This window comes from Rhyacophila brunnea, unplaced genomic scaffold (assembly GCF_057557595.1).
Source record: "Rhyacophila brunnea isolate RB1 unplaced genomic scaffold, BYU_Rbru_1.0 scaffold_7, whole genome shotgun sequence".
NCBI lineage: Eukaryota > Metazoa > Arthropoda > Insecta > Trichoptera > Rhyacophilidae > Rhyacophila > Rhyacophila brunnea.
Window position 1 is genome coordinate 16,306,022 of NW_028233339.1, and position 27,360 is coordinate 16,333,381.

General features: G+C 33.6%; 1 protein-coding gene across 6 annotated transcripts in view; it reads left to right on the plus strand.

The window, feature by feature from the left end:
• Positions 1–27,360, plus strand: part of LOC147064540 (phosphatase and actin regulator 2) — a 588,368-nt gene that overhangs the window by 227,610 nt on the left and 333,398 nt on the right. The gene's annotated exons all lie outside the window — the stretch shown is intronic.

Genomic DNA, 27,360 nt, shown 5'->3' on the forward strand with positions numbered 1-27,360 from the left:
AGGAACATGGATGCCTTGGAATATTATTGGAGTATTTTATATAAGCGTACACGGAAAGGATACATGTCAATTTTCATAAGAAGTGGTGTCTGTTTCTTACAGCTATACTACTACGAGCAATATTAAAATGAAAGCAAAAACAAACTCTAGTTTTATCATTTATTTAAAAGAGTTTCGTCCGTTTCAATTGGAAATTGTCAATGGATACAATATATACATATAATCTTAAAGCTACTCATTTGTATTATTAATTAAAAGAAAACACAGTTTAGTTATGTGAATGATATTCAAATACAAAATTCTAAGAACTTCTCCGCTTAAATTTAAATTATTTACCTAGGCTTTTAGAAATACAAATGCAGATAGTTATTGTTAGGTACTTCAAGCTGCATACAATCAATATCAATACCTCAGATTTTGTTAAATAAACAGATGCTGTGTGTATATACAAACGAAATAAAATCAAATATAATTTAAACCAATTCCGTGAATGGTGAATGCTGACTACGCCGGAACACGTCATGGTCCTATTAACGATCAATTTAGTCGTCATACGATTCTGCCAGTCAATGTAAATTGTATACACTAAAAGTTATCGTTTGCAAACGGCGATGAATATTGAAATAATACTTTATGTATTATAATGTAGGTTATGAAGAATTTAATCAATAGGCTTACCGGAGCGCGAACCGATCCGTATGTCAGTAAAGGGATGATAAGAGTTGTTGTATATCCTTATTTCAGTTTTTTTCTTGATTCAAGATTCTTGATTTGAGATGTCTCAGTAAACCGTACCGTAGTCGTGTTTATTTTACATTGTAGTTTTTATGGTAGATATAATGCGAAAGAAAAACAATTTTTGAAATGTAATAAAGTGTTAGTTTTACTTGGGCCATGGGTCAATATCCCATTGGAAATATAGTGGGGTATGATGAATGGCGTTCCCCCTGCTGTCTGTAGACTCTGCATATATCGCGGTGGGTCGTACAAGCAGCGTCAGCAGAATATCGCCTTCTATAGATACTTTAACTTCCGAGCATTTTTATTTTGTGTCTAACTGTGCCAATATTTACTTGTGCCTACTAAAAACGATGAATAAACAATTGTTCCAGAAAATAAGAGTAAACATAATGTATCAACCATAAGTGTATACGGTTTACTGTTAAATGTTAAAACTCTTGACAATATAATGAAGTGAGACAGAACGTCGGTAACCTCCATATTCTGCCATTTTGAAAACATGAAAAACGTCAATGACATTTAGGACTGCAAATAGAATATTTTGTTTTTGCAAACATATTAATTAGTAAGTAAACAATTAGAAAATAGTGAAATAAATGTCTTCAACGCATTAAAAGTAATAAAAAACAAATTTATAGTTAAGTAGTAAGACGTAAAATATAAACAAAATGGCGTCTGATGAATATAACCGACTTTGCAATCGACTTTCGGTGTAATCCTATTTAACTAACAAACGGCGATCTATTTGATATTTTAGTAGGTACCTACTGGCAAAATCAGAATCAACAACAATATCTGAAAAGGTAAAAATGGAGGCTATCGACTTTGAAATTAACAGCCCCAGGTCTTCTTTGTACTGTAAGCATTGATATTGCACTACAAGGATCGCATACAAAATCTCAATATTGTTTTGCGAAATACGTCTGACAACATTACATTTATACATTTGTACATTTGACAAAAACTGCTAATTGCCTTTGAAATGTAGGTTGAGTTAATTTTTACCTGGGTATGTACCTACATAGCGACCATATTCATTTTTACAAAAACATTTGGTGGACAGCTGTTTATTATAATGATTCTATACATTTGTACGTGTATATGCATGTTTGCAATCATGGCCCTTGTTGTTATATAATATACCTAGGTGGAGTTTATTTTTCAACTATCGATGGATTGTTTAGTGCAAAAATATTATATCTCCAGTTTATGTCGAAATTGAATTAACATACACAAACTGTTCGTCTGCATCATATCTTTATGCTGTAAAAATATTATACGCCCTAATACGATATTTTAGAAAATACCGTATCATTCAAATACACAATAATATGTACATTACTCATGTATCTCAAATTTTAAACATTTAAACAAAGTCTTTAAGATTTTCTCAAAACATACTAAACTGGATATTCAATATCTGATTTCCAATGCAATATCTTATTTTATCCCAACCTTATTTCTGCCTCACCCCGCTTCAACCCTTCAAAAATCTTCCCCCCCTATCAAAATTGTATAGTTACCCAACTAATTCTGAAAAAAAAATGAATTACTTCAAATAAAAATGCACATAGGCAATACTATTTTACAACGTTTTTATTAGGTCGTATTCTTATTTATCCGGTACAAATCTTGCAATCGCTTTTAACTAACTTCCCGACTAGCTAGACATTTGAAACTTTTAGAATATATATATATATATATAGAATATACCAGAACACGATGCTAATGCATTTTTTAATACTTTTAGCCATCTTTAAGTAGAATTGAATTCATTTTCAGTTAATTCTGTTTTGTATGAAAAGTTATTTCGGAAGAAATCCGTAATCCAATCAAATATTATTGGTTGCTAGGGGTCTGGGGTCCTAGCAACTAAATTATTAATATATACGTACGACGTACGTTATTATGGAAATCAATATGAATGTCAAAATGACATTTCAGTATTATTTCTATCAAATACAAATTTTTTGATCGTTTAAGCTAGTCAAGTCAAGTCAAGTTAAGTCAAGTTAAGTTAAGTTTATATGATTTAACAGAAAATTTAAAAAAGTTGTATATAAAAAGTTCTTTTTATCTTGTAATTATTTTTATATGTCTACATAATATGATGATTGGAAAAATATACTAACTATTAAGTAATAGAATTATTAATTTAACTTTCATAAGTAAATATGTATCTATCTATATTACGTTACATGTAGGTACAACTCGGAAGATAATTAGTTCGATCCTTGTGCTATGCTTTGTCTTCAAGTAAACCTTTTGCCCCTCAAAACATTCAAATTGCCCCCGGTAGGGCGTATGCCCCACGTTAAGAATCACTGCAACAACCATCGGAATTTTTTTATAAGAATGCAATTCGTATGAGCAGACCATAGGGGATTTTTTGTTTTCTCATTACGTGTCGATCTAATACGCACATGGTAATATCATACGTACCTACCTATATTTAAAAACTACATAGTAGGACACACGAGTGACTTCATATTTACTGGATATCTATGTTAGAATCGTACAGCAGAAACGAAAAATGTTTATCTTCGAAACATAATAGTACCTACCTGTGTACTGAGTATTGAATTTTATTCATAAATTTGAGACTATAACGGTGCGTAGTTTGTAACTAATTGTTATGTGTTTATATTTTTTTTGTTTCCGAGAATTCAATTTTTTTTGGAATGTTAAAATAGTGGAGTGTAACTTAAGATGGTGTGAAGATGGTGCGAAGCGTGATGGGCTTGTTTTACATAATTAAAGTATGGCAGATTCAGTATAAGTTATTTTATCTGCTTGCCGTGTTATATACAAACAAATAATATCCCGTTCTTTAAGTCGTTCGATTGTTGTTAAATGGGCGGCATAAAATATAGAACGGATTGGGCAACTACAAAGTAATACATAGAAAGTCTACAATTTAATAGCAATCGTGAAAAAATTGATTTCAGCAGAATTGCTGTTCGTGATATCAATTTATAATCGATGCGTTGACAATAATTTCAACAGCGAGGGTTATATAACCGTAGATAGTCGTAGCAGGTTACGCTGTAGACGTTTCGATCTCTCGCTCTAACAAGCAGACGTGCCCTACGGTGGATTTCCCTTGCAGAATAATGTTTGTGAATTCAGTACTGCAGCACCGATGAATAAGATTACACGCTGTGTTTGGCCAGATCAATGTATTGTTTTAGTCCAGTTAATAGTAGGTACGACAGTCGTCGCCGCCGTAGGGGAGTCGGTAGCACTTCGCATTAACGGTTTAACATTATTATTGGACTGGAATCCTAGCTGGATTAACAATAATAATTATCACGTTGATTTGTGTGGTGAGAACGGTGTACGTTAATCTTTTAAAATATCGGTTGTGGATAATAATAAATTGTAATAATCTTTTTATCCTTGTTATGGAAATTTATGACTTCTCTCTCTTTAAAAGAAATGAAAATATGCTTGGTAGAATTCTACCAAGTAAATACTAACTCAATTAATTCTCTCTCTTTCACTGAAAACACCCATAACAGTTAGGGGTTAAACGATTTTTTTCTAAAGACTACTTGTAAAAGTAATGTAAGTATTCCCATTCACCCTTTGTGAGAAAACATTAATTGTTTGATAAAATTTTATGTAATATAATATCACGCGAAACTATAAATATACACTGCTTAAGTTAGTCGAACAGGGAAAATTATTATTATTTTAATCATATTATTGCTAACAATCAGGGGTTCATTTATTATCGTTGATTTCACGGAAATTTTGGTAATAATTATTAAATGATTTACCTATGCATGAATTTTTATTGATTTAATTCCTTTTTTATTATTACCACGTTTTTATTAGCTCGTATTCTTGTTTGTCCAGTGCTAATTTTTTCTTGTGTGTCCACTACATATTTTTTCTTGTTTGTCCAAGATTTGTATTGGACGATTGAAGATTTTTAACTTACTTCCCGACTAGACATTTCAAACTTTTAGAATATATCAGAACACGACTACAATGCATTCTTTTAATACTTTTAGTCATCTTTAAGCAGAATTGAATTCATTTTCAGTTAATTCTGTTTTGTATGGAAAGTTATTGTTGGTTGCTATGGGGGTCCTAGCAAATAAATTATTAATAAATACGTGCGTTACTATGGAAATCAATATGAAATGTCAAAATGACATTTATGTATTCTATATTTATTCAGTATTTCTACCAAGTACAATAAAATGTTTTTATTAAGACATAGAATTTTCAAGTTTATAATATAAACTTGACAATAATCATATTATGATTCAACAGAAAATTTAAAACGTGGTATATAAAAAGTTCTTTTTATCTTGTAATTATTCTCATTAAGGTCTAATTATTTTGACATTTTTTATAGCCAGAAAGAAGTAGATGAAGAGGTGGTATTGAAGAGGTGGTATTGTGGCCCCCCACTTTGTTTTTTCTTCATAAAATACGAGTTTTTATTCTAACTGCTCTAAATTTTCGCTTAAAGTGAAGATAAAATATTAAGTTTGTGTCTGCTAAAACGTGGAACCAAAAATAAAACAATTGAATTATATTAAACATGTATTTCTAAAAAACAAAGTTTTCCTATTTTTGAAAAATCGAAATCCCCCCATCGAAATTTACCAAGATATTTTTGTCGATGACAGTATAGACTAGTAACTAAGCATTAAATATTACAGAATCACTCAAACAATTTGTAATCTTCTCATTTTTAATTAGGTATTTAATCAAAAATTACACATATTTTTTTTTCGCACGATGTGCATTCTCTGTGTGCCTATACGTGACAAATAAGACACTGAATCCAAATTTCACTACGTTGGTCCATGGAATAAGGTTACCTGCAAAACATGCATATCGCATCTGCATCTTCGAGAGGCGCACCAGGAGTTTCCATATCGGATATATCCGAGGCAGAGCTCGGAGGCCCAGATTCTTCAATTGTTTCTGAGTCAGAACTCATGCGACGTCGTTTTGCTGTATTGTTAGCTCCCCTGCCTCTAGCATAACCGCGACCACCACCACCACCACGGCCTCGGTTAACCCTTCCATGACTAGGCCCAGCTTCTTCCATTACTGATTGCTTAAGTTCAGCTTTCTTCATAGAATCTTCTAAGCCAGCTTTGTACGGCGACCCGGTCACGAGAGCAGCCGACGATGCCGATGAATATATCAACAAACACTGTTGTGACAAGAATGCCCGACATTGACGACGCGTACGCTTCACGCGGAGTAATCGTGATTCCCTAGACTCGTGGTACACAGGAGAACGATATTTCATGATACACCGCTAGATGGCATTATCAGAAATACGAAAATCTTAGGGGGGCCAATTTAGTAGCAGTGGGCCAAGATACCACCTTTTCCTCTACCTAATAATTCATTTATAAATACTTATTGTTAGTTTAAAACTGTAGGATACTTAACAGTACTGATATATTTTTGTATCAGTCGAGAATGTCTCCTTAAGCAAATGAACCCCATCAAGATCGTTAATAAATTACGTTTAATACGTATTGTATATTGTGTTTTATTTTATTTAATAAAATGTCTTTCTACTGGAAATTTAATGTCGCCACCATTTTTGTAGTCATCAAACGTCTCTAGTATAAAAAATAGTCACCGTTTTATTTCGCAGTGTCGAAATTATTCCCAGTTCATTTTCACGTCGTGAAGTATTTCCTCGTTCATCAGTATCATGCAAATAATTCCACATGCATAATGGAAAATTATTTGGAATTATTTATGAGTTCTGACAGTGGAGCCATAGTTAACCCGACGTGTTCCGTATTTGCTGCGATTCTTCGCTGAGACTTTGCGAATTCAACATCATTAGTGAAAGAGGCTCGAACGAGCGAACCTAGTGAGCGAATCGATGTTACATCATACAATTGTACCGATCTACTTTAAGTTATTCATTTTCCACATCATAGGTATCGTGTTTTTGGGCTTTATGATCTTCATTAAATATCATAAAATTTACTGCTGACCATCTACTTCTACTTTATTAAAATTATCAAGTCCCTTAAGTCTTCCATTTCATGATGACACGAAAATTCCCTACCGCAAGTTAAGTTCAGTACCTATACAGTAGATAATGTAAGTAACTAGGTACATCAGATATATCTAGGGTTGACATAATTTTGTGCTTCTGACACGCGGCCGGCTCGAGATGTGTCATGTGTCTACTGTAATTGGAATTAAAAACCATTTTCGTGTGCATACTAAGGCCGTTGCACGTTTATGTGTCTTTTATAATTAAAATAATATTCTCTAGATATTCTTATTTTAGAATTGCAACACTTATTTAAAGTTTTTTCCCACTGTATACCTACTGTAATGTTACATCATATTTTCTGTAAAAACTGATTCATTGGAATTTTGTGTATCATTCATTGCATTGCAAATAATTTAATAAATAATTAAGTCCGGACGAGTGTACAACTTGTATTTTCTCTATAAAACCATGAATCGCAGTGAAATAATGAATGGACTGGATGGAGGTTCACGATGAATTTCTTTGATTCATTTGTGATATACACTTTATACTCGGGCTAATAAAATATGTCTACAATTTAAATTTAAAGTTAAAATCAGTGCCTTCCAAAAATTTGATAACATGCTTTTAAATGTAAGTGTAATACTGTATTGCGATTAATAACAAGTAACTAACTGGAACGGATTAAAGCGTTTCCTATTAAGTACTACATAATATATAATATAATATTATATTGTTAAATAAATTATTGTATATTATTTTAATTAATTATTAATTTACTTATTGGTATTCTCAAAAATACTAAAATATCAACATTTCAGGATGACACCGCATTGAACGGCAGCTTGTAATGGTCGACTAGTATACATGATATAAACATTAACCAATAGGTAACCTATGTTGCTATTCAAGTTTCTTGATGTACTGGAAGTATACAATTATAAGATTCAATATAATATATTTAATATAGTCTTTGACTAACCCCCGTTTCAGACGGGACACCGGTGTCGCGCTCGTATGTAATAAGGAGGCCTTTGTATTATGTCTATGAACGCCCAGAGCTAATGAGTCAACGCGATATAAATTAGAACATAAAACCGGCTGCGGTCATAAAAACATGTGTATCGGCGGCTTGAGAATGTAACGGCCGACGGAAAAGTGTACTGGACACGTTTCGACTCATTAGCTCGGGGCGTTCATAAACATAATACAAAGGCCCTTTTATTCGAATACAAAGGCCTCCTTATTATATACGAGCGCGACACCGGTGTCCCGTCTGAAACGGGCCTAAGACCCGCTGTCATATTTAGTTATCATCCGTTTTTGGGACCCTCTGTTGAAAACGTTTACTGTTATATACTTATGTACCTAGGTACATATCCGACGACTGTGTATGTTATAATTAGTTTTAATGAACAATTCCAATCAATTAAAGATCACTTTATTAAAAATAATTATTTGAAGATGTAGTAAATAATATTATGGTAGCTAAACTGCTTTCTCGATTAGGGAGTTCTTTGTTTTACCTGCAAACTTAATAAACACAATTTAATCTGTCAACATTGTACAATGTAGGTTTTGTTTTTAATGTCCGGGGTTGATTAGTTATTAGAAACTTCCCTCTCTTCCATTTTAAATGCTAGACACTAAAGACTAAATACTTACACTACGTATTTGTGTATGAAATTTTTTCATTGCAAGGCTTACTGCCAGAATCCCATATTTCAAATTTGCGAATAATGATGTAATTTATCACTACCCACTTCGTACCGCCGTCGCTACCTACTTACATTCAAATCGTTATAATATTCTACAAACATGGTGAACACATAGCCAAAAACGTTTCTTTTCGAAATTTTTGCTGTTTTTTTGCAAGAGTAAAGTAAAAGCTAAATCGATCAATTGAAAGATGGCCGCGGGGAAATCGCACACTTCCCTTTTACTTGTCTAGCCTTTCACACCATTTTCGCCCTCGTATAAGTACAAGTAAATCTATGCATACAAAACCAATGCTATAGCGCTGTAAACTAACGGATTTCTTATCCATTAAGTATAATAGGCAAAGACTAGGAAGTTAATGCCTACATTAATACAAATAAATTTTATATTAGATTTTATCAGTAACAGACTAACAAAGGTAATATTCGTAAGTAATATCTGTAAAGTAATATTCGTTGCAATATGTGTACCTACCGACAGTTGTATATTTACCACGAATACTTGTGTGCTCAAAGGCTGTAATAATTTGTACGTAAATGTATCATGTGTTTATATAGAATATCCTGATATCTACCGGTAAATTATTGTAACAGATTGGCAAATCGCATGACGGTTGAAGGCTTTACAATCTTTACATTATTAGCCTTTGAGACAATAAATAATATTATAAAGTTTTTTTTCGCCGTTACAATCATATTTAATTTAAGATATTTTTAAAAGCAAAATGGATTCATTATCTCACATTTTTTTATTTAAGATTTCATTAAATTTTAAAAACTATTTATTTACTTATCGTCTTTTATTTTTTAATTCTACGTTGACATCAGTGTGTACGTATTCGTCAGTAGTAATAACATATTAATTATTATTTTTTAAAGTTCCTACATAATATGCACCAGCACTATAACCCCCATAACCTACCTACTTTAAAAAGTCATTCTTTGACACTGGTGAGGATGTATTTACATTTGCCTACTTATAGTGTAGATACCTATGTCCTATACATTTAAGTAACAGAAGATTTTCAGTTTCAATTGAAATTCGATATCAAATAAATAATTCTGCTACCTACTAAATATTCTGGTATTTTTAATTATTTAAATTTAGATTCGTACATTCCATTTACCATGCCATATACTCCATTTCGTAAATGGAGACTGTTTCTTTCCCGAGCGATAAATAATTGAGGTTTATTTTAGTAAAAAACTACTGTAATTTTTGTCAGCATACATGGCGTGTTTGTAGCATCTAAATATTTTTGTCGACTCTATTTTTGATTCATACCTACTTATTATGTAAATTGACGCCGCTTTTCTCCTGTACAAAAAAATAATTTTAGTGTATTTTTGTTGAAATCTGTAGTTTTTATTAGAAACCTATGGTTTATGTATTTTATTCATTAAGTATGTATTGTGCACTACAACATCTCCATCTGAAGTTCAATAATTTTATTTATTATACTCAATGTGGATTGTTCATAAAAACGTATACTCATAGAGGAGGGGCTAGTTTCACAAAATCTTTTCCTAATATTATTTAAAGATAGATCTCTTTATAAATTAATGTTCTTATTACCTATTGGTAAATTGCACTTACTTTTACAATAATAATTGGTGGTCCCGCTTAGAATATTGTTGACATTATTCGAATATTTTAAAAATGTTCTAGAATCCTGGGATTGAAAAAATACCGAAATCTCGGGATTAAAAATCTGTCTTCGATTGCGATCCTTACTGCCTGATCTCAAACGGGTTATAGGATTAAAAATCAACGAACTTCCGAATCACGTGTTTGTGTAAAATAGGCTTAGGTACTCGTAAGTATTATGAACAATTAGAAACGCAATTACTTTCCCATTATACTAAATGTATCACTAAGATCTGCCTATGTATGGCCATTGTTAGGGGTTAATATCGTAAATTAAAGATCTCGGGCGAGAAACGGAGGGTCCCGTCGGGTTACAAACTAGAATCACGAGGCATGGAAGGTGACACTACGTAATATATTAAATAAGGGACTTTTATCCCTTCAAAGCGAAATTGAATTGATAATAGTATGTCCGATTTAAAAGTTTGCGTAACTCTCTAGGAATTTTATTTTTATACTTATATATAAAAAAAGCGTATAATGATCGTATAAAATGGACTTGTCTTCTTTCTTTTGTAAATTAGATGTTCCTGTTGGATACTGCTTTGGCAGGAGGTTTATTGCTTATTGGCGGAATGAGGAAATTGTTAAAGAAAATCTGACAACGATTTTTGATGCTTCTTAGCAATATATTAAATAGGAAGCCTCCCTTGTCAAAATGACATGTAGCGATCGTCGTGCTAGTTATTGCCTATACTACTTATGAAATAGTAAGTAGGTATTTAAATTAAGGGCCTCGGGTAGCTCTTTGGCTACCTTGTATGCGGTTTTATGTAAATGGTAACAAGTTGATTATACCTATTTATCCGAATGAAATGATTTTTATTTCATATTATGTACATATTTTACAACATAATATGAAAGATCTGGAATATTTATATAGGTATATGTAATTCATTTGACATAGGTACCTATCTAATAATCTATAGTTGGAAACATACTAAGTGGCTCTAAAATAAGAATTTGTATAGTAATCTTTGGCATACACTTCACCCCTGAAAAAGGGGTTCCGAAACTTTTGTAAAATAATTTTTTTTTATCATTTATGGCAACTTTAGACACTTTCCAATTGACTTGGCTTCCGTAAGCCAAGTCGTTCGTGCATCGGCCAAAATCCCAGGCTGTTTCTGATTGGTACCGTAACAATGGGTTTTATTGTGGTGAATTTATTAACCCCCACGCCAAACAAGTTAATATTGTCGATGGCGACTGGCTTTCGCATTTCTATTGTATTAATTTGTTTTAGCATTCAATTTCTTAAATATTATTTCACGTTGTTTCTTATTTTACATTGGATATCAATTTCAATGGTCAATTCGCAATACGCTGGGTGTACGTCATGAACTATTCAAATACACATCTCACCTGAAGCTGAGGAATTGTGATTGACAAGTTCATTATATTTTATTGTCACTCCAACCGTGAAACGTTTTCCGTATTTCGTCTCATTTATCTTGCTCCCGTTATAACGGGTTCGCTCGATGCACACGTAGCAGGCGAATGTAATATACAAGAGATAAGAAAATAGTAGGTGTTCTTGTATCTCGAAACGCCATCTCCGATAGACGCCGGCAGCCAGGAAAGCAGTTGGAAAAGTGTCCTACTTATCGCATCGCTCCTGTCGTCTTCCTCGCGGCTCCGCGTCGATTGACTTTCTTTCACTGTATATCGAAAGAAAACTTTGCTTCTACTATCGTCTGATAAACCTCACACTTTTGTCACTATCGCTGGCGTAGCGATTGTCAAATTACAATACCCACATTTTAATACATTATTTATTTATTTAAAACATATTGTGGGCAAATATCATTTGGATGGCCAAATATCTGTACTTAGAGAAATAGTCAAAGCCATTATATTGCAACAGACCGCCAATGCATAAAAACAGCCAACATAGAGAATATTAATTGAAAACAGATTAGAAACATACATTCATATAGATATTAGAAAAAATCTTAAATACGGCGGGATTCGAACCCGCATCCATCATCCAACAGTCAATATGCTTAACTGGATGAGGGTTCCAGTTCCGCCGCCCACATTCAAGATTTTCTCGAATAAACATTTTTAAGTCTTGTGAATTAATTATTCGTTGAATAAAAAAAATAGTTTATTCATATTATGTAGTGATTGTTTTTACCGACGAATTAAACCAAGTGAAATCTGTTACAACTAGAGCTGGGTATTTCCTGAGAAAATCTCAATCTCGAGATTCGGGATTTCCACAAAAGGATTCTTGAGATATCGGAAAATTTAAAGAAAGCCTGTAAAAATCCTAAAATCAGTGTAAAACAGACAAATTCCAAAAAAATATGATTTTTTTTATTTATTTAAGAAGACAAACAAAATAGAAGAAGGAAAACAAAAATAATTCAAAACATTACTTATTGAAATTGAATTTCAAAAAACACAGACTGTCAGTCGCTGCGTCTGACAATCGCGTACGCTTTTGAGACACATAATTCCCTGAGGTTGCAAAAATTGCGCTCATTTTGAGTCGACGTTGGCTAATTGTGTTAAATGCCCCGATCACCCTTTGAACGTTTTGTGTTTCCTGTCCACTTTTTTCATATAGAAAATCTTTTTTTCAATTAATATTGGTAATAAAGAAATCCCGAATCCCGAGAAAAGATTCTTGAGATCCGGGATTTCCCGAAATGTTCAAAATTTCAATTCTCGAGATTCGGGATGGAAAATCTTGTAAATTTCTCGAGAATTCCCGAAACCCAACTCTAGTTACAACCGAAATTGCTATCCGTAATATAATTTAGGTATATATTTATTTGTTTACTGGCTGTAGCTACGCACCTGGGTACCAAGAGTGGATGCGTTAGTCGTACGCTACGTGGCGTGTGCGAACGTCCCATACAACCGGTATTATAAATGCAATCCGTAACGTGTTACCACCGGTAGCAGTGATGCCGTTAGTTGTTGTGTTTGCTCGCGGTGTAGGTTTTCTCGAAACGCGCCATGCTATTGCTATTTGCCAATACTGCGATCTGTAAAAGCTTTTTGACTAAAAGGCTCCACGAGCGAGTATCCTTACGTTTTTAAAACTTCTCGGGCGCAAACTTTACGAAGTTTAAAAGAGGTAAGTAGGAAACATGTCAAGGATAGAATATCTTACGTCTCTCACAATCTTTTACTACGACCCTATTATTTGCATTGTTGTCATTCTTGATTATACTTAATTATATTACTTCATTCGCGTATAAAACACACGTTTCTTTCACGTATTAATTATATTATTTCCACGTGTATCATTTGTTGTCCATTGTGTGATATGTCATATACATATACCTAAGTACTTAATCATTTTGTGATACCTTACGCTGGTTGCAGTCGTTTACGTACATAAGTACTAACCTATTAAATAATATATTAATGTATTTTCGTATTATGAAAAATCTCGTAAACGATCCAGCAATCTATAACACATATTATATGAATGTGGTTTAAAATCTACGTGTACCTATTGCAAACCTACTTTCACGTCTTTTGTTACATTGCTGTCCTATTCGGCCAACCTATCTACAGTAAAATTGTTTACATATTATATTGTAAAAATACATAATCTTAAAAATTGACTATCTCTATTGCAATAAGGCTGCTAATTGCAGATGTTCGTTCATGTCTATTACGATCTTTTTTTTTTGCTTACGTGCTTGTTCACTTTAATATGTATAGTTAGTATGGCAACGTATAATAGCCTTGTATTATAAATATTATATTGTTGCAGATGTGCTTATTCAAAACACTTTTAACTTATGAATGTAAATTATCAGTAAATTTTATTAATTAACCTGCATGCTTGGTACTGCGCTAGATGGATCTAGTAAAACGAAGGTAACATTACACTTTGCACTAATAATCGACGTTTTGCGCCTATAAATAGTGAACAATTGTGTGTAGCAAATATTTGCATTTAACATTGTCCAAGCACGTACAATAGGTACGTCAATATATAATATGCCACCACATATATATGCCTATAACGCTCTGTCCTCAGCCAAATATACGTTTGTTCAAGTTACATAATGATACTGGGGGAATGTGATAGTTCATTTTGTCAGTTTTGATACTGGATAGTAGATCACAGCCTACTCGAAATACTTGCATTATACCACCATAATATTTTCCATAAATAAAATCCAGCTTTTCACAGCTTAGCCCGTATCGTTCCGAATCTCAGGCGAAGTTTGTCACTGTGGGCGGCGGCGGCCGTATGGAGTGGGCGACCGGGGTTGCGCCCCTTTGTCGTACGTGTAGGGCGGTGGATCACGTCTCGGGCGGATTGCCGCCCGTAGGCGCACGTGGTCTCCTTGCCTCTTTCATGGTTTCACTATATTAGCTGCCAGCTGAAGAATCTGAGATGTCGTAGCATCCCGCAAGAAGCTTTTGTTTGATTGCGTTGTGGAGTAGGCCAAGGAAATACACTTCTGGAGCTTTTACAGTCGTGGAATATCAAATTTATCTCTGTATTGCACAATGTGTTAACATTTCGTAGTGCGAAATTATACAAGAATTGGATAGTTGTTGTTTATTATATTATAAGTAATATGTAATTTAAAAATACACAGTTAATTTTGAAAAACCTCAGAAACATACATAAAAGGAAGATTTTACTAATATGTATATACATATTACGAGGGTGGGTCAATAATTCCTTAGAAAAAAGCATTAAAACAGGTTTTATTTTTGTATTTTTTTTTTATTTCTCAACATAATTTCCTTGGAGCTCAATACACTTGGTTAGACGTTTCTCAATTTTTTTTAAACCGTCAGAAAAATAAGTTTTCGGAAGGTCCTCAAAATAAGCATTTGTCCGATCGATGACTTCTTCATTTGAAAAAAACGTTGTCCACTTAGCCATTTTTTTAAGTTTGGGAAAAGGAAAAAGTCACTGGGGGCTAAATCTGGCGAATACGGTGGGTGGTCGACCAATTCGAACTTCAATTCTTCAATTTTAGCCATTGATCGTAAACATGTGTGAACACGGGCATTGTCCTGATGAAAGAGGATTTTTTTCCTGTTTAAATGAGGCCGTTTTTCTTCAATTTTGTTTTTTAGCTGGTCCAATAAAGATGCATAATAATCCCCTGTTATTGTTTTTCCTTTTTCCAAATAGTCAACGAAAATAATTTCACGTGCATCCCAAAATACAGTAGCCATAACCTTACCAGCTGATTTTACGGTTTTCGCCTTCTTTGGACATGGTTTGCCTTCGCAATCCACTGCTTTGACTGTTCTTTCGTCTCGGGAGTATAGTGGTGTATCCATGTTTCATCTACAGTCACAAAGCGACGAAAAAATTCATCCGGATTGCGTTGCATGAGCGACAACAGGGCTTTAGAGGCCACCACCCTACTGCGTTTATTGTCGACTGTGAGCAAACGCGGCACCCATCTTGCAGAAATATTTTTCATGCCCAATTTGTCATGTAAAATAGAAATGACGCTACCTTTTGAGATCCCTGTAACCTCAATTATCTCACTCAACTTTAATCTTCGGTCACTTAACACCATATCGTGGATTTTATTGATCATTTCTGGTGTAGTCACCTCTACAGGACGTCCTGAGCGTGGTTCATCCTTTGTTGATGTACGACCACGTTTAAATTCATTTAACCAGTTATAAATAGTTGCAAGTGAAGGAGCAGATATGCCGTGAACTAAATCCAACTCATTTCTTATTTCCTTTGCTGTTAACCCTTTTATATTAAAATGTTTAATAACAACTCTAAACTCAATTTTCTCCATTTTCCATTTTCCACAAGCAAATTTTTTTTTAAATGTACGAGAAACACACAACAATCCGACCAATCTGATTGAAACTTCGCAGCATACTGAATCGGTAGTGCCGCTGCATGAAAACAAACCGCTTGCAGTACTAGTCGCGCCACCTGTCGGCTTTTCTAAGGACTTATTGACCCACCCTCGTATCATTAACATTCTCGAAAAATTGGGATTCTAACTTGCAAACTTTACTTACGGGGAAATGGCTCTACCTATGCATAAAGTTATCTGATCGAACTGTATTCTATAAATAATTGCGAATAGTTTTTTATGTACCTACCAATGTTTCAGAAGTTTTTTTAATTTTTTTTCATTAAAAAAGTGTTATATTATTGAATTAAAAATACGAATAATAATTAAGTAATGTATGCATTTTTTTATAGTGGCTTCTATTAGTAAATTTATATCATACAATTAAAATATACGTATAAGTAGGTATTATACTTAATTATATTAATTTACATTGTATATAACGCGAAAAGACAACAAAAGAAACCAATGGGTAACGAGGCCATACGAGAGTACGCGATGTGATAGAGGTCGCCAAGCAGGTGAAATGGCAATGGGATGGATATGTCGCTCGGCAAGTGGACAACTGCTAGATAAATGCCGTAATACAGTGGTACCCCAGGGGCACTAAACGACCACAGGGCATAAAGTTCAGTGGACATATGTAGAACTCGCGATCAAGAAGAGTGGAAGGAGCTAGGGGAGGCCTTCATACAGCAGTGGATTTACCCCGACTGATGAAGATGTATAATATATTTATAATGGAATACAGAAGTGTAAGTCTCTTTCTGAGTGCTGAGTGAAGAAAACTACAAAACAATTAAGTAGTTCTTACATTAAAATATAAGCAATATTACAATGCAATTACCTGCTTAAATTATTGTAAAAATATTTGAATCCCTTCCATCCAAATAAGTATTTAGTGGTCTCGTTTTTCGAGGTTCGGTGGAAGTGAGTACTGTGCGGTGTGATACTGACACTGAATCTGATCTGAGGTACTGGGCGGACTGAGACAACCCATCGACTAGGTATAACTCGCTATTCACATGAATTTTCGATAAATTCATTGTTGATGTAGTTTTCATTTGGGAAATCTGCTGACCGCCGCATCGTTGTAACTTCGAGGCATTTCGATGAACAAGCCCGAGGTAGTCGACCCCCATCGAAGTATGTCATACCTGTGAAATAATATGCTGATTGGTGTCGATTGTGCGATAGTTGAATGACTCGCTGATTCTTGCGTTGTCGTTTTAACGCTGGACAAGGCCCGAGGTTCTTGCCTCTACGAATATAGTATGTAAAATTTTAAAATGTAACGTAGCACTCAGGGTGGAAAGTTAGTATCTATTAAATTAGTCCTCAGTGGTTTTCAATCGGGCGGCCTCACATCGCAATTTTAATTAAGTTCGTTGTGGAAATTCAATAAAAAATCCAATTACGATTTCACCCCTTTCCCGAAGGCCCTTTTTCACTGAACTCAAACAAATCATACAAATATATCCGTTAAAACGTGTAAAATGAATGAGCTGCGCGAATTATGTTTGTTTAATTTCCACTTTTCCAACGGGAGAAATCCAATAACGGCGAACGTGTAGGTACTTCGTCATACATTTTTTCTCAAATTTATCGTCAGTCAACTGCAAAATTTCACTTGCCCTAGCCAGACTCATATTTTCCAGTGACGCATATTTACTTACGTGAAGTATTTTTTTTTGTATATCTTATACAAACCAATTTGATTAAAAATGTTGCTGCTCTCCGAGCATAAATTTAGTAGGTAGGTGTGTTAACATTGTAAATAATGTTAAGATTAGTAAGATATAAATATTGTTTGTAGTATATTTACACAATATACATTTTTCACATGTCGTTACTGAAGTTTGTCTAGGGTCCTTACATCTTAAGTGTTCATAAGCTTCAACAGAGGACCAAGCATTGTCAAAAGAGAAAGTGAGTCTCATCTAGAAAATATAAAGATGATTATGTAACATTGGGTTATATTATATACGATCTATAATTTAGATTATATTCATTCATACTATCCATAACCTTTCAACGTTCCAATATTTAATACTGTCTTAAGACACATTTTACTTGACTACTTTCATGAGCATGACAGTTATTTGTAGATCTTATCATTTTATAGGGAACTTTTATCTCTTGATATACCGAAAATCGTATAAGCACTTATATAATATAGAATAAACTAATGGCATTGGGTCAATTTATTACAGTATGCGATGGGTGGGTTTGATGTATTTAAACACTGCACTTATTAGCACGTGGAGATACTTTTTTTCTTGAAGGTAAGTATGTTACATTTGGGTATAATATTACATACGGTTACAAATTATGTCGCTATTGAATGGTCGACGAGGATATCGCCGCTCGATTAGAAATATTATTCGATTACATATTGTTTTGACATGAGTTTACGTTATGGGTTGGTAATAAAAACAATTGCCATTTTTCACAAGTTTATGTACTTTGCAATCTAGCAGTGGCGAAGGGTGACTTTGGAAAGAGGTTGGCTGTGTAGATCAGAGAAAAAAGCACACTTGTCGGGCATACTTACGGGAAATAAGAAGATCATACGATATTACTACTGATAATAGGTACACACTAATGACAACGATACATTAAATCGATGGCATTTCAATAGCTCACTGACAATATAAAATTGAGCGACAAGTATAAATTATGTATTTTCATAAACATTTATACACATCACATACCTTACCCGCAAAATATGTCATCTTTCAAAATACCCGTTGTATAATATGTGTTTCACAACCATTTACAATTTCATCCGTAAAACTAGACATTTTAAAATACATTCAGAAAACACAATAATACGCTGAATTTAAATCACATCCAAATAGCGTTCATCAATTTCTCGTCTGACGATAAAATAACTGAATAAATTATGTTAGTCTATGACTGAACGACAAAGTTTTCGGTGACATTCTGTTAAATTCCGGAACCAAAGTATTTCGGATATGGTCCAGGGGCCCTATGTTAGAACGTGCGAGTGCAAGCTGCCCGGTCGACATGACGTCATATGACATCATTGTGACGTACTACCGGAGTGATAATAGCATTCGAGAAAATAACGCTGGTCAGACAGTGGCGCTATTCATTGTCACCATACACATATAGGTGTTTCATCATAATAATATCTATGGTGAGCACTGTGCGCTGGGTGGCATGCCTCGAGCGTGTATTGGCTGACGTCACAATTACGTCATGTCGTTGGCTGACACACGAGTCGATAGTTAGGAAATCGCGGTGCAGACAGGATTCTGGACAAGGACGGTTTGAAGCGGTGTGCAAACCCACTCTCAACACGTATCTAAGTGCTTGAATCGTTACCATGTTGCTATGTCGTATAATAAATATGCATATTATATGTTGCGAATTCGGTTAGGCGTAATTGTTATAAATTTAATATCAGGTGAAAGTAATGCGTTAATTAAAAACGTAATGGCCACTAACACGTAAGTCTTCCCACGCACGACCCGCCCCAAAAAGTGAGCGTATTTTATGGCGACTGCTGCAACAGAGACATAATGAGTTTATGAAACTTCATGAAAAATTCATATGGGTCTCTTTGTCATATGAAGCGGCCTAACCCGCACTCAAAAACGTTTACGTTTACAGCAAGCGCTGCATGCTCATGGCGACCATACGATATTATTTATGCCAGATTTTCACATTTGAATTATTGCCTACTACAGATTATTTTCGTACTTACAGGAATTCATATTTTTCTTTATTACCTACCTATTTACTTACTTAATTATTAAGTAATATACTTAATAAACTTTTTTTTTTATTCAACGAATCTTAAGAATCAGAGTACACGGGCGCAAATTCCGGGGCGCGCATATTTGAATTCTGTTGGGTGTCGTATTTTTTCAAAAAGATTTTTTCTATTGGTTGTATATTTTAAGTGTTTATGTTAATAATTAATATACTTAGTTTAATTCATGAGAGAATATACTAATTAAAATATAAGACAATATTATATACCTAATACCGACTGAGACCTGAATATTAGTTGTATATTATGTTGAAAAAATAAGTACGATTATAGGTAGTCAATTATACGTAAATGGAAACTATGTCATTGTTAAAGTATTGACTTGTGTGTCTTGTAATTATCTAAAAAATCGCTAACATCCGTTGTTTGATTTCTAAATGTGTAGAACTAACCTGCCATTAGTAATGCCGGTTGGAAAGGCAATGACCATGTTCAATCAAATCGCTTTGTATATTCATATAATCCACTTACGTGAACTGGAGCTTAGGTGGACGTTATTTTATCAGTTTTTCAATAGGGTTTATCAACATAGTTCACTCGGTGTGCTTCCATGTACTTTTATTATTTACTCATATTAATTACCCTGTATGTAATTTTATTTCAATATTGTTAATACTTATTTTTTAATGTTATGTCATGAACGATTTGAATTTATGATTTGAATGTATTTTATTTTAATTACTACTTACCGCTTTACTTATTGACAGGTACCTACTAAAAAATCTCTGCATTTTCTTTCTATTCTCGTCGTATACATCTTATGAGCACGTGGCAGCGTTCGTGTCAAAGGTTATTGCAATGTAGTTACTGATTTTCGATAACTAGAGTTTGGAGCTATAGTTGAATTTATTGCAATCGACAAAAGCTACATCGTTGTAGGCGCGAAAATTTTAGTGGAGTAGGGTTTGGTTAGGCCCGAGCGGCAACAGCTATTGGCTTGGCTCTACTAATACTAATGTATTAGCGGCTTGTTACCTTCTAAATATAATCGACTATCATCTATTAGAATACTTATGTGCCCATAAAAATCTTGTCACATATTATTTTGTATTCCCCACAAAAGTATGCGGCGAGTTCGCTCCACCGCCGCAATACGAACGTGATTAGATTCTCAATGAGCCCGTGCATTCGATATTGGCGCAGTAAGAAAGAGTATCGGCGGTGGGGTCGATTGCCATTTCTCCACCCTCCCACTCCGCCTGTTATCTGTCCTCAATATCCGCAATTGAATGCCGAACTTTATTGCTGTTGTGTCTCGGATGTCTGTCGATATTATCGATACATTTATGTGCCAAGTGCTAAATGCCATTCGTGCCAATTGTTTGTTTGTTTGTTTTGTTGTTTCGCAAAATATCGGTGTTTCGAAAATCAGTCTTAAATACGTGCACATTCCTAGAAATATTATTTTTAATCTGTTATCAGAATTCGTAGGTTTACGTTTCATAGCATAATATTTCTTGCAACGCCATAACTGTATATACATATTATACTTAGATAATCGGTATTAATCAATAACTATACGGAAAAATCGTCAATGAAGAAATTAAACATCATGGGGAAACGTGTAAAAATGATACATTTTAGGGGTAAATAATTTGTTTGTACATATTATGTGCATCACCAAGGCCGAGTATATTCACGCCGTGGCACTGAATTATTGCGAATTACAATGATAGTGCTAGTTATTGATTATCTTAGAATGCGATGCTGTGCATATTTCGTCCAAATTATTACCATTTATTTCAATCAACAATCATCATTTTCTTCAGTTTACCATGTTGGATTTGAAGTATGAGCAATAACTAACAAAACATCGATGTTTACAGTTTCGTGTCACGACCTGCCTATAGTTGGCCTTGGTGCATCACAAGTGGATTATTCTACAATTTTTATTGAACTCACAATCGTGGAGAACGGTTTTGTTGTATTTAATTCCATAATATTTATTGTCTCGGGAATGGTGATCACGGAAGTTACAGGCGTTGCCAACAATCTGGAACGATGATGCCTGATCAGCGCAAGTCATGGTTAATGCAGTCGCATTCTTGATTATGTCTCTTCATCTGGACGGCGTACGCTGTCGCGACATCCTTCCTCTGACGCTACCAGTGTTCTCCTCCCCGCATTCAGGCTGCGCCCAATATATTGAGAATGTTTCAAAAAATAATAGGATTGGATACCATTTTTGTGTATAAAAAATGGTGTTAAGTAATGTGTTATTATCTATGGCACTATAACCTTTGGTAGTTCTTAGTTTCCTCTACAACATATTCCATAGCGCAGCCCAGTGATTTCAATTTCGGCTGTCCATGTCCATGCGTACATAACTCCCCATATTGGTAACTCCTCTAGCGTTATATGCACGTGGCCCAGTTAAGTATCTGCATTTACAAGTAATACGTACAATGTCAATATTTTCTTTACAACTTCAAATAATGTTACCAAAATCTCACACGACCGTTCATATTATTACCTGTCATAACTGTCAGGTATTATGTCAAACGAATAGATGATATTAGTATCAGAATCGGCAGGGATCGTTTTGCAAAAGTTTCACAACTCGTTGACACGTTATCAAACAAATTTTAAATGTCACTTATAAAGTGAACTAAACGACAAATCTCCTCTCATTTAGACCAATGAACATAAATTAAACGTTTGTGTTTGTCTTTAAATTAAATAGAAAGCGCCTTTTTAAATTTATGTAATAATACTTAATTCTGTTTCGTAATTCACTATTTTACGTTTTTATTAGGTCGTCTTCTTATTTGTCCGGTGGTTGTTTGTCCGGTACAAATCTTGCAATCGAGTTTTAATTAACTTCCCGACCAGCTAGACATTTGAAACTTTTAGAATATATCAGAACACGATGCCAATGCATTTTTTAATACTTTTGGCCATCTTTAAGTAGAATTAAACTATTTTCAGTTAATTCTGTTTTGTATGAAAAGTTATTTCGGAAGAAATCCGTAATCCAATCCACTATTATTAGTTGCTAGGAAATTATTAATATATACGTGCGTTACTGTGGAAATCAATATTAGTGTCAAAATGACATTTCAGTATTATTTCTATCAAATACAATTTTTTTTGATCGTTTAAGCTAGTTAAGTCAAGTTTATATGATTCAACAGAAAAATTAAAAACGTTGTATATAAAAAGTTCTTTTTGTCTTGTAATTATAAATTACTACATTTTATCTATATTCTATGTCGTTAAAACTATGAAAAGGAATCTTCCATATTATCTACACTATGTATTAGATCACTTGGCCTTCCCATTCATTTAACATAATATTAATTGACTATTTTCAAATTAATTGAATAACTATATTTTTATAACGCATCACAAACATACATATTAGAAATAAATAATACACAAATCTTTCATTCAAAACTATAGAAGATGGTCGCCCAATATTAACGGATTTTAAAATAAAAAATCATTTGCAAGTTAAATAAATACTTACCTATGATACTTACTCACTAAGTAGGTATATATTTTGTAGCTTATACAATAAAACACAGCGGCCGGAGTGTGATGGTTATGGATTTAAGCTATACGTTAATTTAATTTTTGAAAGTATTTAGCGCATTAATTAATTGTTAGGTACCTACCAAATGTATTATTGTATGCCCAACATAAAAAAAAACGCTATTATTCATAATCCTTTTACGTAAAAATAATTTTAATGCTTTGTTAGGTTTTTTGTCAGAAAAATTCGCTTTGACAAAAAGTTGGATTGTGCTTTCGACACTAGTAGAGGACGCTTGTGGAATGGTCGGCGGATAATTAATTACACAGAACGTTTTACATCCACCCCTCACCCCATGATGGTTTACTGAAAGTCCGTTGAATTACTGAACTGTGTTTTCAAAAGTTAGGAAGTGCTTCCCGTGCGATACGTGATGATTTTTATCGGGCCGCAAACGCTCTGTTTATGTCAGATATTTATTTTTCAACGCGAGAAAAATCCAGTGCTGTTTTTTTGTTAAAATATTGTGATTAGCTCGGTTTATCCAATTAGGGGCCACTCTTGCGCTGAGTCGAGTCGACCGCGAAATGTGTTTGCTTCGGAAAATTATGGCCGGTAGCTAAGTATAATATTATTTAACATTTTTATCTTTAAGAGAACGTTGTTCGTTATATCTAAGGCGTATACAGTAGACATTTGCTTATTTATACTAAACTAATTAAGAAATGTAGTTATTCCAGTTTTATCTCAACGGTTATTTCATATTATTATCACAATATGGTTATATTCAAAATAAAAACGTGCATAGGCATTTTGACACAATTGTTTGAATATTTTACTGTTTATCTACCAAGATTGGTCTTGTTATATTTATATTTACAATTTATAAATTCACTAAGTAAGTATGAGCAGGCACAATTATCGATAATAGACTAGTAGGCGGGTAGTTTTACCATCCATAAGATCGGGTTGTACTGATTTATAGTTTGGGAGTCCTAATAAAAAAATCCAAGTTTTCGACCTTGCCGCAAATCGGCTCATGTCATCTTGGAAAAATGGCGTACAAACCCCGTTTTTCACAATATCTCTTCACCGATAGGTTCAACGATAACAATAGTTATCATCAATTTTTGTAAAAAACGTAATTCTCTACAACTTTAGGTATATAAAATAAGTATAAAAAATACCTTGGCAATTTTAATGGTAAGATTAAGAATATTAATTACACTGTGGTCATTTATTTATTTTCCGAAGTGTAATTGGAATACTTAGGTTCTTAAGAGATATAGCATATTAGTGCAGATCATCGTCTGCTGCTAGTTACACACTAGATGTCTGATTTGTTCATAATGTTATTGTACCTACATGTTGATAATAATATAAGCCTGAAAGCATTTTCTCCATGGTGACACGGGCACGGTTATCTATGTGTATCGGTTTCATTATAATTAAAGCAATTATAGTTGGCGTTACAATGGAACGTTCTGCGTGGTGGTGTATTGGGACAAATAGCCCCAATCTAGAAGTTTACAATGATAACTTTGCTTATAATAGTAATTACGATCTCTGTGCATGCATTCCTAAGTATTATCTTGGCCTTGCTCGCTCGTCTAGCCGTTAGTTTTTTTTGTAATGCATTTATTTTTGCACTCATCTTGGGATCCAGGTCTTTCATTTAAACAGATCTCACCGAAAACCCACAACCACCGAAAATATTATATTTTCAGTGGCTTTTTTCGCATAATTTCAAGTGAAATACGGAATTACATACTATACTATTATTTACTATATTTTTATTGTACAATTGGCAACACTGACTTACCTACTGAATATATGTGTTATGTTGGTATTAATATATGTGTAGCATTAACAAAATAATATGTTGTTTGTGTAAACTTTGGAGTTGGCAATATTAGCTTTTATGATATACTGCAACCGTGCGATATTCGCCATTATGTTTTATTTTAGCCTTCGCGGTAAAAAAAAAACCCACGAAGATAAAATACACGTCTGGTTTATTATGATGAAACGCATCCCCTTTGCCGGTGGTTTCACATTTATAGAGAGATATCTTCGTCTAATTGAGCTAATTGCCTCGCCGAAAACCTGGCGTCAGTAACAATCTGATTGATGATGGTAACGTTGGATGTTTCCGAATGTGATATCGAAAAGGAAATTACGGAAAAGCGAACCTATACGAGATCAAAGATAACGTATGTTTTATCTACCTTCTTATCGCCCTGCATAGTTATGATGAAGTCTTTAGTTAGTTTGGTAACGCGATATAAAATAGTTTCCCACTTTGATATTATGTGATAATAACACTTTCGGGAAAACGCAATTAATTTAGGATGTTTTATGTCCTTAACGGCCCACATGCCCAACGTAGGTCAACATGGGGATTTTATGGTATTTTCAAAGCATTAGCCTGAACATTCCTTAAACGTTGTAGATAATCTATTTATATAATTTTGAAGCTTTTTTATCCTTTATATTTATTTTAAACATTTTATGACTGCATAAAGTATTTTTATTACGTAAATTAGTATTCTTTTAAAGCTCTAGATCTAATGTATTAGAATATAGTCTTATTACAGTACATCCGTGTGCAGTGGTGTTAAGATTTTTTAGGTTTATTAATTTTAAACGCATTTATAAAACCATTAGTAAAATTAATGTTAACATTATATAGTGAAATTTTTACGATAAAAAATTATATTTTATAATCTCTGTGATCCAAAATTTGACAAGAATTAGGCATTTTATTATTCAAAAATGGGCATGATTAACACATTTGAAGATAATTCTAAAGATACTGATTATAAGCTATATTTTTGACCATTCAAATATGATTAACATCCTACGAATAATGATTGTTTATAATATCTAATTATTGACCTAAGAATAAGTTAGTATTTTTTTGAAATACGCCACTTCTATTGGCATTGCCTAGTGGTTAAGCTACAACATACGGCCGTAGCCATAAATTGACAAAAGGTAAATGAAGTAGGGAGTAAGATCATGTTAACGCGCGTGTTTGAACATGTACATAACCGAAAAAAAATCGTTTTTTTTAAACGGTACATGTTCAAACACGGCATGTGGGCCCTTAATGTTACCATATTATTACATCTTTATAGTTTCTGTTATGAGTAGACTTACAGGGTAAATACGCATTGTAAGATAATATTATGATTTATGATGATTTAAGGCACAAATTCTGTACTTAACTTATTTTCAGCGAATCTGGTCTAAAGACACACTTTACTTGCAGTGAAAGAAATTTTTTCACATTGTGAAGAGTATTTATTACAGTACACGCCTCTGCTACCGCACACATATATTTCCCTTAATTTTGAACGAAAGAAAATTGTGTTTATCATTTCGGAAACTATGGAATAATTATACAGCTTTTGGCGTATCATGGTATCTAAAATGTCTTCATTGGTAACTTGATCAGTCCAGGAAGTCGTCATTCTACGCCGCCGATACAGCTAAATTCACTAAAGAGTTAATTTAACCGTGTTAATTTAACAGTGAGCACAGGCTTGTATTAACAGTTTATAATGAGTAATGACTCTTGGCGCTGAATGGTCGATTTTATATTTTCATCAATAATTATTGTAAACTAGCCGAAGTACCCTGCTTTGCACGAGGTCTCTTGACCGATATACATTTATTATATTTAAAACCATAATACTATTTTTTGCAATATCAAAGTAACCTTATTTAGGCATACAATATGTTAAAATAAAAATAATTCTGACAGCAGTACTTAAAAGTCAAATAAAAGAACACCAAATTCAAATAGAATCTATAATAATATGAATATGTAAACTTTATTTTAATCTGTGGTAAAATTGAAAGGAATAAATAAACATATTTTGTATTTTATATACCATACGGTTATAAAAGAATGCTTTAATAGTAATTAAGGGCATAATCACTTTCCATAATTGTTAAGGTGACGCATCAGTGAAACGCCAAATAATTCTCAACTGTACGCGCGACGAAATTTTGTACTCGCTTCGCATTCATAGAGAGAACGTTGAGTCAGACATACGTCACTTTGCTGCGTGATGGCGACGGGCCAATTAATTCTAAAATCGTGTAAAGATGACTAAAAACGTTACCCATTTACTTTAAAAAGAAA